The sequence below is a fragment of the Hibiscus syriacus genome, unplaced genomic scaffold, assembly GCF_006381635.1.
Source record: "Hibiscus syriacus cultivar Baekdansim isolate YM2019G1 unplaced genomic scaffold, ASM638163v2 tig00110505_pilon, whole genome shotgun sequence".
Classification (NCBI taxonomy): Eukaryota; Viridiplantae; Streptophyta; class Magnoliopsida; order Malvales; family Malvaceae; genus Hibiscus; species Hibiscus syriacus.
In genome coordinates, this window is record NW_024062765.1 from 76539 (window position 1) to 88496 (window position 11958).

An 11958-nucleotide genomic window follows, 5' to 3' on the forward strand; every position below is an offset into this window, starting at 1 on the left:
TTTATGACACGTTTTCGATCATTTTGTCGTTATTTTCATTTATCATTTTTCTCAGGGTTAAATTTGTCATCGCTATGATTGATCAAGATGACGCTAATTTATTATCATGCTGATATTCTCTGCTTTGAACTCTCGGATTGGATTTGAATACACAATTTGTGTTTGTGGATAGTTTTCTCACGTTTTTTAATTCTGATTAGTGGTTTGTCGGTAGTATTTCAATAGTTTGATATCCTTTTTCGATTTGTTTACCGATGCAATCAGATATATTCATGTTTATCTTTTATTCAAGTTTATTTAATTAAGTTTTAACATTTTCCTTATATGATTTTTATGTCATCTTAAGTGACTTGTTATTGGTGCAAATGATTATAGAAAAATGTTCTTATTTTAGATTTTAATTTACATTTGTGGTTATAAACTTTTATTGTAATTTGAATATTTTTGTTTTTAATAAAATTATCTCTTTCTGTTTTGAAAAAAAAAATCTATCACTCTTCACAGTTGACACAAATCGGTCACCGCACACTTCAAGACTCCTGAAATCATATTGAAGTTGAGAAACAACATGAACTCTTTTATCATCACATCATTAAAGCTTACTTGATCACAATGCTTTGCATAAATTTAATACGTACATACAGATAGACATATATACTTACAGCTTCTTCCGTGAAATCTGTCTTTTCTATAAGAGAAAATAATTTCAGTGACCAAAAATCTTAGATAATATACGATTTTGACCAATTTTTTTTGGATTTACGAAAATGACCAACAAAATCGCAATGCGATCTCTAATTCGCATTGCGATCTCCACTATCGCAAATTCGTGTTGCATTTCGCGTTGCGATAGTCTACAGTTGTCGTTGCGATTTTCCAAATTCGTTGCGATTTTCCAAATTCGTTGCGATAGTCTACAGTTGTTGTTGCGATAGTCTACAGTTGTCGTTGCGATTTTCCAAATTCGTTGTGATAGTTAAAAAAAAGATTTTGTTTCTTAAGAATTTTCTCTAAAAAAATAGTATCCGCGCGGACGTGTCGAAGAAACGTATTACCACGACCACGACCCGACCCGACCCGAGACGAGACGAGACGGACGGCGGCGGCGGCGCGCGAGAGTCTCCCTTGTTCTCTATCACTTGTTTCCAATACAATGTGATTATTCATGAAACAATTAACAATCATGCACCTTAAAACAACTGAATCAGCAACCAATTGTATTAGTATTATACGATTAAATATGTCATAATTAAAAGTCAATCTACAATCAATCGCGATTATTGCAATTTTAAGCAAAACATTCAAAAATAATATCACTATTTAAGGTTCAATCCCACATAGTATTGGGAACAAGTGTTGGTAATGCTCAAATCCACATAGTATTGGAAATACTATTTGGAATGGTATTTAAGGTTTGGCTTTCCCACTTCCTTGTTGAGTGATAGAGAACAAGGGGGACTCTCGCGCGCCGCCGCCACCGTCCGTCTCGTATCGTCTCGTCTCGGGTCGGGTCGTGGTCGTGGTCGTGGTAATACGTGTCTTCGACACGTCCGCGCGGATACTATCTTTTTAGAGAAAATTCTTAAGAAACAAAATCTTTTTTTTAACTATCACAACGAATTTTGCAACGAATTTGGAAAATCATAACGAAAACTGTAGAAAATCGCAACGCGAAATGCAACGCGAATTTGCGATAGTGGAGATCGCAATGCGAATTAGAGATCGCATTGCGATTTTGTTAGTCATTTTCGCAAATCCAAAAAAAAATTGGTCAAAATCGTATATTATCTGAGTTTTGGTCACTGGGATTATTTTCTCTTTCTATAATCCTATATTGTTCCATCCTAAAAGCAGAGCTACAAAGCGAAATAGACCAGCAAAAACCACTTCAATGGATGCCATGAAGAAAGATGTCAGGGGATAAATCGGCAGTAGCTATAGCAACTGCTCGCCCATCAAGCTTGCAGGGGATGCTAAAAATTTCGGATTTAATGCCTTGTATTGTTATCTTTGCGACTTCTTCAGCTTTCATTCCAGCAGCGCCCGCTGAGCCCAATATGGTTTTGGTTATTCCGGCTGTGTCTTCCTTTCTTCAAACATTACAATATAAACAATCAATAATAACGTAAGCTTTCCTTTTCATTGTTTACTTCTTTATTTATACTAAAACAGAGAAATTCATACCTCGTTCAATACCTGGAGTTTCAGTACAGGGGGGAAATATTACAGAGACATGGATATTATTCGCGAGAACTTCATGCTACAATGCTTCTGAGTTCTGCTAATCCTCGAAGCCCAAATTGGTGGCTGAATAAGCCGCAAAAACATATATACCAGCCTATATTTATTACTTGTCATTAAATATATCACTTATGTCTTAAGATAGCTACTAATATAGTAATATATATTTGTCAGATGGCTAAAAAGGAATCATTTAACGCTAATATCAAATTTCATTAATATTAAACCTGACCAGCCTGTGAAGACATAAGAGCAATGGAGGCAGGCCCCTTGTCTTTCCTATCCTTCATCAACAGCAAAGCAGCTTTGATGACATTGAAACTGCCCATCAGATTCACGTCTATCATCATCTTCACCACATCTATGCCTTGTTTCTCAAGCTCCTCAATATAATACACCCCACGGTTAACTACTAGAACATCGATGGGCCCGGCCTCGTTTATTGCACGCTCCACAGAACCGTAGTCACGGACATCGGCGGAAAAGGTTCAGACCTCGACTTATACGCTTGATGAATTGATTGCTTGACTTTTTCGAGCTGGTCGAGGAGCGAGCCAAAAGGGAAATACGTGCTCCCTCCGATGCAGCTTGTTTGGCTATGGCTAGACCGATGCCCATTGAGCTGCCTGTTATGAAAACATGACGATCTTTAAAAGGTATGTTGACGGGGCGGGGTCGAACAATGAAATAGAGGAGGAGAAGGATTGGTAGAAGGAAGAGAGTGAAGAACACCATTGAAGTTAATTTGTTTAGGGGAAGTTATGCACGTGTGTGTCTGTTTATATTCAGGTAACCTGAATAATCCTCAAGTGTAAGCAGAAATCTGAAATCTTCTGCCACGAGTTGTTAATAGAAAGTAACCTTATTGACTTTTGGATGTTAACAGAATGCCCAGATCAAGACCGAGTCATAATCATCAATTCAATGATTAAAATAAAAGAGTTAATTGTATCATATTTCCCTAAATTATGACCCTCATTTCAAATTGGACCTTAAACTTTTAAATACTCTAATTTCATCCCCAAACTATTGTACTCATTTTAAATTATTCCTTAAACTTTTGAACATTCCAATTTCATCCTTAAACTATGACTCATTCTAAATTGGTCCCCAAACTTCTAAATCTTTTAATTTCATCTCCAAATTCATCCAAATATGTAATTAATTTTAACCGTAGTTTAACCTAATTTTCCCCCCAAACATATAATAGTATAGCTTGGCCTAACAATTTAATTAACAGGGATGTGATTAGTATATTCATATAGTTTAGGATGAAATTGAATTGTTGAAAAAGTTTGGGGACCAATTTAGAACAAAGGATATAATTTGGGGATGAAAATAAAATATTTAAAAGTTTAAGGACTAAGTTAGAATGATAATCATAGTTTAGAGATGAAATTTGAACATTTAAAAATTTAGAGACCAATTTAAAAAATATTTTTTTCGATTTAATTATTCATAAAACAAAAAATGAGCTTTTTTAATTGGATTTTAGAAATATATAAATCCCAGCATGCCAGTCGCACCAAGCCAGCAACAAATAATAGGTAAGACAAAACATTCATAATGGTCGGAATTTTTTTAAAAAAAACATACATATTGATATGATTCTTTATACTCCTAAAATTGAAAGCGTAGATGGACACTCGATGATTTATATAACTCGAACTATTATTGATACGAGACAAAATATGTTACAACGACACTACCTCAATATTACATTATTACAACACTACAATACTAGTTGCGGCTTATTTACAAACGCAACCTCACTATTCTAAGCTTCACCTTCTCTCATAGGTTTTTTAAGTTATTTCTCGTCCTTGCTTTGCTAAGCTTTTTCATTCTCTAATAGCTTTGCTAAGCTATTTCTCATTCTGGCTTTTCTAAGCCTTTTCTCATATTCCTTCTCATATATAAACTAAAACTATCAAGGACTTTTTATAGGCAATTTAACCGCCTCATGAAGCTTCAAGATTGCTTCCATTCTACCGCCTTATAATTCCTTAATAATTAAGTATTATAGATGCTGCCTTTTCAATCCTTCACGTAGACATGTTTATATCAAAGCAAACTTTGCTTGCCTTGCCAAAATTCTTCCTTAATTGTCAAGCTTGCCAACTCATTCATATTTTGACTTTTCAACTATGCTACAACATTCTGCCGCCTTGAACTTTGCTTAATAATTAAGCATATTGTAACTTCATCATTGCTGCAATTTTATAATATTTGTGTGGGATCACCTTAATAACTTTTCAATATTTAGAAATAAAGTTTGATTTCTAACACTCCCCTCAAAATTTATTTTTTCATTCGAGCTTTTCTCTACTTGTCTTCTCCAATCGATTCTTCATTTCCTGGCAAGTGCACGTTGCAGCGGCTATGTATTATTCTTTGCTTTTTCTGCACTTGGAGAGATTTTTGCAAAATCTCTCACGCTTGTTTTGCGGTCTTCGCATCAGAAATTTTTTCAAAGGTAGATTCGTCTACTCCTTGAAAAATAAAGAACAACGTTCTTTTATCTTTTTTCCGGGATTCCTTCAATACTTTCTTTTCTTCATTTGCCAGGTCTGCTTCTCCTGCTGCATTTTCAGGCTCGGTGTAACCATCCTCGATGATATCCCAACAATCTTGGGAGCCTAGTAACGCCTTCATTTGAATGCTTCAATTTCCATAATTCGTCTTTGTCAATCTCGGGATTTGAGGTTGAATCATGTTGGTCATTTTCTCCACCACGTTGAACTCGAACCAAGCTCTGATGCCACTTGTTGAAAGCGTAGATGGGCATTCAGTGATTTATATAACTCGCACTGTTATTGATACGAGGCAAAATATATTACAACGACACTACCTCAATATTACAATATTACAACACTACAATACTAGCTGCGACTTATTCACAAACACAACCTCGCTATTCTAAGCTTTGCTAAGCTTTACCTTTTCTCTCATAGCTTTTCTAAGCTTTTTCACTCTCTAATAGCTTTGCTAAGCTATTTCTCATTCTAGCTTTTCTAAGTTTTTTCTCATATTCCTTCTCATACATAAACTAAAACTATCAAGGCCTTTTTATAGGCAATTTAACCACCTCATGAAGCTTCAAGATTGCTTTCATTCTACCGCCATATAATTCCTTAATAATTAAGTATTATAATTGTTGCCTTTTCAATCCTTCACGTGAACATGTTTATATCAAAGCAAACTTTGTTTGCCTTGCCAAAATTCTTCCTTATTTTGACTTTTCAACTATGCTACAACATTCTGCCGAACTTTGCTTAATAATTAAGCATATTGTAACTTCATCATTGCTGCAATTTTATAATATTTGTGTGGATCACCTTAATAACTTTTTAATATTTAGAAATCAAGTTTGATTTCTAACAAAAAAAAGAATATTTATAAAAGTTTATTGAAATTAATAAAAAAATTTAAAAAACATATTTTAAAAAAAATTAGAAAAGAATTAAAATATTTTAAAAACAAAAATTTAGAAAATTGTATTTCTATACTATATAAGTTTTTGTTCTTGTAAACTAGACTTTATTATCATGGTCTGAAGACTTCTTTAATAAAATCAAATATTGCACTTAAGTAACAATCTTTTACGAGATTCTCTTTTGCGATTTAAAAATGATGGAATATAGATGAACACGGGATGAGATGAGTCAATTTTTTATTACTCCAACCCCAACTTGAGAAAGGACCGACCTCGACCCATCCCAGGTGATTGTATCATTCCACCCACCCGAACATGTCCTAAAATTTGATGTCAGAATCTACCCTTGAATCGACCCGACTCATGCAATTCCCAAACAAATTTCATTTTATCTCAAACATAAAATCTAGCTGCCGCCTATTGCCACTATTATTGTCGCCCCGTCACTATCAAAAGAATCATATTCTCTCTTTCATTCTTTTTGTTGGATCAGATTTCGAAAACTCAAACCGGAAAATGTATCCATAAGAACAAGTGAAATGTTTAATGAATGAGAACCATCATGATTATACGTGTTGAAAAGTCAGAAAAAGGGGCACCGCATTTGTTAAGTTAAATTCGGTGCAGATTTTATTGAAAATATGTAATGGGTAAATGTCAATTCTAGTTCTTGTAATTTAGGGTATTTACAAATTAGTCCTTAAGCTTCAACTATAAATACACTAGTTCATTTAGCTTCAAAATCATCCTAAAGCATTCTAGCTTTCTTCCAATACAAGAGAGAATTTAGAGAGTTTCTTGAGAGTTGTTTTCTCCTTTTTATCAAGAGAGAATTATCATTGTTTTCTCCTTAGTAGATCGAGAGAAGTTGTAATTCCTATTTTCTCATAGTGAAATTCTTCTACCGTTGCCCCTGATTTTTACCCTATATTATTTAGGGGTTTTCCATGTAAATTTTGTGTCTCTTTTATCTTCATTTTTATTTTCTCAAATTATTAGTTGTGATTTTGCTCTATCCGATAGCCGTCTTCCGCAACAATTGGTATCCAAGCCAGATTTGAGTGTGTAATGTCTGCTTATTGTCTTTGTGGTTGCCACCAAAAGGTGGATCCTCCAACATAAGAAAGTAGGAAGTTATTACCCATTCTTTGAAGGTTCCAGAGAACTATTCACGATAGTGAATAGTGGGAGCTATCCGTAATAGAAGCTATGGCAACGAAATTTGATATTGAAAAATTCAATGGGAGAAATTTCTCATTGTGGAAATTCAAGATGAAGGTCATCCTGAGGAAAGACAATTGTCTAGCAGCTATCAGTGAAAGGCCGATAGATTTCACATATGACAACAAATTGATCGAAATGGACGGGAATGTTATGGCAAACTTTCATCTGGCAAACTTTCATCTGACATTAGCATATGAAGTATTCTCAAGCATCGAGGAGAAGAAGACAGTTAAGGAGATATGAGATCATCTCACCAAATTGTATGAGGCCACATCGTTGCACAATAAAATTTTCCTTAAGAGGAAATTGTACACTCTCCGGATGCCAGAATCTACTTCAGTGACGGAGCACTTAAATACAATTAACACTTTATTTTCTCAGTTACATCCTTAAGCTGTAAAATAGGAGAACAAGAACGTGATGACTTCTACTTCAAAGTCTATCAGATTTGTATGATCAACTCATCATCAACTTAACAAACAGTAATGTCACCAGTCTAGTCTTCGATGACGTTGTAGCTGCTATTCTACAAGAAGAAAATCGGCGCAAGAACAAGTAAGACAAACAAGTAAATCTGCAACAAGCAGAAGCGTTGACAACGATGAGAGGGAGATCAACAGAACGTGGCCAAAGCAGCAGTCACAAACATGGTAAATCGAAGTCGAGAAGCAAGAAGAATTTAAAGTGCTAACTGTGGAAAGAAGGGTCACTTGAAGAAGGATTGTTGGAGTCTAAATAAAAACTACAATCCACAAGGCAATATCACAAACACTTCAGATTATGGAGATGCTCTATACTGTGAAGCGTCAACCACCGTGGAAGGTAGAAAAAGATATGCAGATATATGGCTCATTGATTCGGGAGCAACATATCACATGACCTCAAGAAGAGAATGGTTCCATCATTATGAACCTGTCTCAGGAGGATCTGTGTATAGTTGCAATGATCATGCCTTAGAGATCGTTGGTGTAGGAACCATCAAATTGAAGATGTATGATGGAACAATTAAAGTTGTTCGAGATGTGCGACACGTGAAAGGCCTGAAGAAAAATTTATTATCCTACGGATTATTGGATAATAATGCAAGCAAGATTAAAACACGGAAAGGAATTATGAAGGTGTTCCGTGGAGCGTTTGTGGTGCTGAAAGGCGAAAAGATAGCACAAACTTGTACATGCTGAAGGGAGAGACTTTGCTAGAAGCAGAAGCCTCTATTACCTTATGTAGTTCAGATTCTGCAATGCTATGGCATCAGAAACTTGGACACATGTCAGAACAAGGAATGAAAGTTCTTGTGGAGCAAAAGCTACTTCGAGGCTTAACAAATGTATCACTTACTTTGTGTGAGCATTGCATAACAAGTAAGTAGCACCGGTTGAAATTCAACACGTCAAATTCTAGAGGCAAAAATGTTCTAGAATTGGTTCATTATGACGTATGGCAAGCACCAGTTACATCCCTAGGTGGAGCAAAATACTTTGTCTCATTTATTGATGACTACTCTAGGAGATGTTGGGTGTATCCTATTAAGAAGAAGTCAGATGTATTTTCAACTTTTAAAATCTTCAAACGCGGGTGGAACTTGATTCTGGAAATAAGATCAAGTGTTTCAAAACAGATAATGGAGGAGAATACACAAGCGAAGAATCTGATGACTTTTGCAGGAAAGAATGCATCAAAAGACAGTTCACAGTGGCAAACACTCCTCAACAAAATGGAGTGGCAGAGCGGATGAACAGAACCTTGTTAGAAAGAACAAGAGCAATGTTGAGGGATGCAGGCCTAGAAAAATCATTCTGGGCAGAAGCAGTTAATATCGCCTGTTTTTTGGTGAATCGAGCTCCATCAACTGCAATAGAGCTGAAGACACCAATGGAGATGGGGACTGGTAAACCAGTTGATTATTCAAACCTCCATGTATTTGGAAGTATTGTGTATGTGATGTACAACTCCCAAGAAATCTCAAAGTTTGATCAAAAATCCAGGAAATGCAAATTCTTGGGGTATGCTGATAGTGTAAAGGGGTAACTCTTGTGGGATCCCACTGCTCACAAAGTGATCATTAGCATGGATGTTATCTTTGTAGAAGATAAGCTACAAAGAAAAGAAGAAGATGGTAGCTCTGAAAAGTCAGAGACTACACAGATATATGTGGAAAAGCAGTTTGAACAAGGAGATTCTTCTGAAGCAGAACCAGTACATGATGAACAAGAACCAGAGAGTTCTGAAGCTCCAACAACTCGTCAATCAGATCGTGTGAGAAGACGTCCTAATTGGCACTCAGATTATGTTATAGAAGGTAATATTGCATACTGCCTTTTAACAGAGGACGGTGAGTCATCAACATACCAGGAGGCAATAAACAGCTCAGATGCTTCACTATGGATGATGGCGATGCAAGAGGAAATTGAAGCCCTTCATAAAAATAATACATGGGACATTGTGCCACTACCACAAGGAAGGAAGCCAATTGGTGACGATCAAGTTGAGAGGTATCGTACAAGACTGGTGGTCAAAGGATATGCTCAAAAAGAAGGTATTGATTTTAATGAAATATTTTCTCCTGTGGTTCGACTAACAACAGTTCGAGTAGTTTTGGCAATGTGTGCTACATTGGACTTACATCTAGAGCAGCTAGATGTTAAAACAGCTTTTCTTCATGGAAATCTTGAAGAAGAAATTTATATGCTCCAGCCTGAAGGTTTTGAAGAAAAAGAAAAGAAGAACTTGGTTTGCATGTTGAAAAAATCTCTGTACGGTCTAAAGCATGCGTCGAGGTGTTGGTATAAGAGATTTGATTCCTTCATTATGTGTCTTGGATATAACAGACTTAATACAGACCCTTGTGTTTATTTCAAGAGGTCTGGTGATAACGATTTTGTTATATTGTTGTTGTGTGTGGATGACATGTTGGTTGCAGGACCCAACAAAGATCATATTGACGAATTGAAGGCACAACTGGCTAGGGAATTTGAAATGAAGGACTTGGGATCAGCAAACAAGATTCTAGGGATGCAAATTCACCGAGACAGAAGTGATAGGAAGATTTCTTTCACAAAAGAATTACTTGAAGAATATTTTGTCACGATTCAGCATGCAAGATTGTAAGCCAATTTCTACCCCTCTTCCTATTAACTTCAAATTATCCTCCAGTATTAGTCCTAGCAGTGAAGAAGAGAGGATGAAGATGTCTCGAGTGTCGTATGCATCGGTAGTGGGAAGTTTAATGTTCGCTATGATATGCACAAGACCAGACATTGCACAAGCAGTGGGAGTGATTAGTCGGTACATGGCGAATCCAGGCAAAGACCATTGGGATACAGTAAAGAGGATCTTGAGATACATCAAAGGGACTTCAAATTTGCATTATGTTACGGAGGATCACACTTACTAATAAATGGGTATGTAGATTCTGACTATACAGGGGATTTGGATAAAAGCAAATCTACTACAGGATATGTGTTCAAAGTTGTTGGTGGAGCTGTAAGATGGGTTTCAAAATTACAGTCAGTTGTGGCTACATCCACAACAGAGGCAGAATATGTAACAGCTACACAAGCCAGTAAAGAAGCAATTTGGTTGAAGATGCTATTGGAGGAGCTTGGGCACAATCAAGAGTATGTCTCTCTGTTTTGTGACAGTTAAAGCGCCTTGCATCTAGCAAGGAATCCAATATTTCATTCAAGGACAAAGCACATAAGAGTTCAGTACCATTTCATTCGTGAAAAGGTGAAAGAAGGGACGGTATATATGCAGAAGATCCATACCAAAGACACATAGCAGATTTCATGACGAAGGCAATCAATGCTGATAAATTTACCTGGTGTCGATTCTCTTGTGGCCTGTTAGAGACGTAAGCAACATGATGGTACAAGGTAGAAAGAGTGGTGTGAAGATATGATTGTTCCAATCAAATCTTCAAGTGGGAGATTGTTGAAAAGTCAGAAAAAGGGGCACCGCATTTGTTAAGTCAAATTCGGTGCAGATTTTATTGAAAATATATAATGGGTAAATGTCAATTCTAGTCATTGTAATTTAGGGTATTTACAAATTAGTCCTTAAGCTTCAACTATAAATACCCTAGCTCATTTAGCTTCAAAATCATCCCAAAGCATTCTAGCTTTCTTCCAATACTAGAGAGAATTTAGAGAGTTTCTTGAGAGTTGTTTTCTCTTTTTTATCAAGAGAGAATTATCATTGTTTTCTCCTTGGTAGATCGAGAGAAGTTGTAATTCCTATTTTCTCATAGTGAAATTCTTCTACCGTTGCCCGTGGTTTTTACCTATATTATTTAGGGGTTTTCCACATAAATTTTGTGTCTCTTTTATCTTCATTTTTATTTTCTCAAATTATTAGTTGTGATTTTGCTCTATCCGATAGTCGTCTTCTGCAACAATACGTTAGTTGTAAATTGATTTGGAGAAGGATTTCAAGCTCAGAAGCTTAGTTGAACCAGTGTTACCTTTAGATCTTAAATTCACATTCTCTGAAATCTGGAATGTGATAAGAAGCAAAAGAGAGGTTTTTATTATTGTTATTATTAATTTGAGATAAGTACGAAACAATATTTATTCAAATATAACTCTCAATCATTTAAATTGTACACTCACATCCCTAACTTTCATGGTGCTCGAACTCAGTATCTCAAAGAATAACAACAATTCATTTATCACTGAAGTCGTTTGATTCGTGCAAAAAAGAGAGTAATATGGGAGAATCTGGTCTACTATAAATTCCCGAGTACATTGCACACTAATCTTAAGATTATAGTATTTTTAGTGTTCAAGTTTTTGAATTTTATTAGGTGAATCTTCAAATGATGTTCAAGTTAGTGTTAAGAAATAAAAAAAAAACGAGAATAATTTTATCTTCTCGATTTAAGAAAAATAAAGATTGTAAGATTACATGTGATCCACAAAAAGAGAAAATCATTAATGAACTGATAATTTCTTAGTTGAAAAAGTTACGGCAACGGGAGCTGATCCACTTTAAATCGTTTTACAGGAACATTGAGTGGACAAATCGTTGCAATATGTCTCATTGGAGTTTCCTTCTTC

General features: G+C 35.6%; 1 pseudogene; it reads right to left on the minus strand.

The window, feature by feature from the left end:
• Positions 1–1888: 1888 nt before the first annotated feature.
• LOC120129959 lies at positions 1889–2976 on the minus strand (annotated as a pseudogene).
• Positions 2977–11958: the final 8982 nt, after the last annotated feature.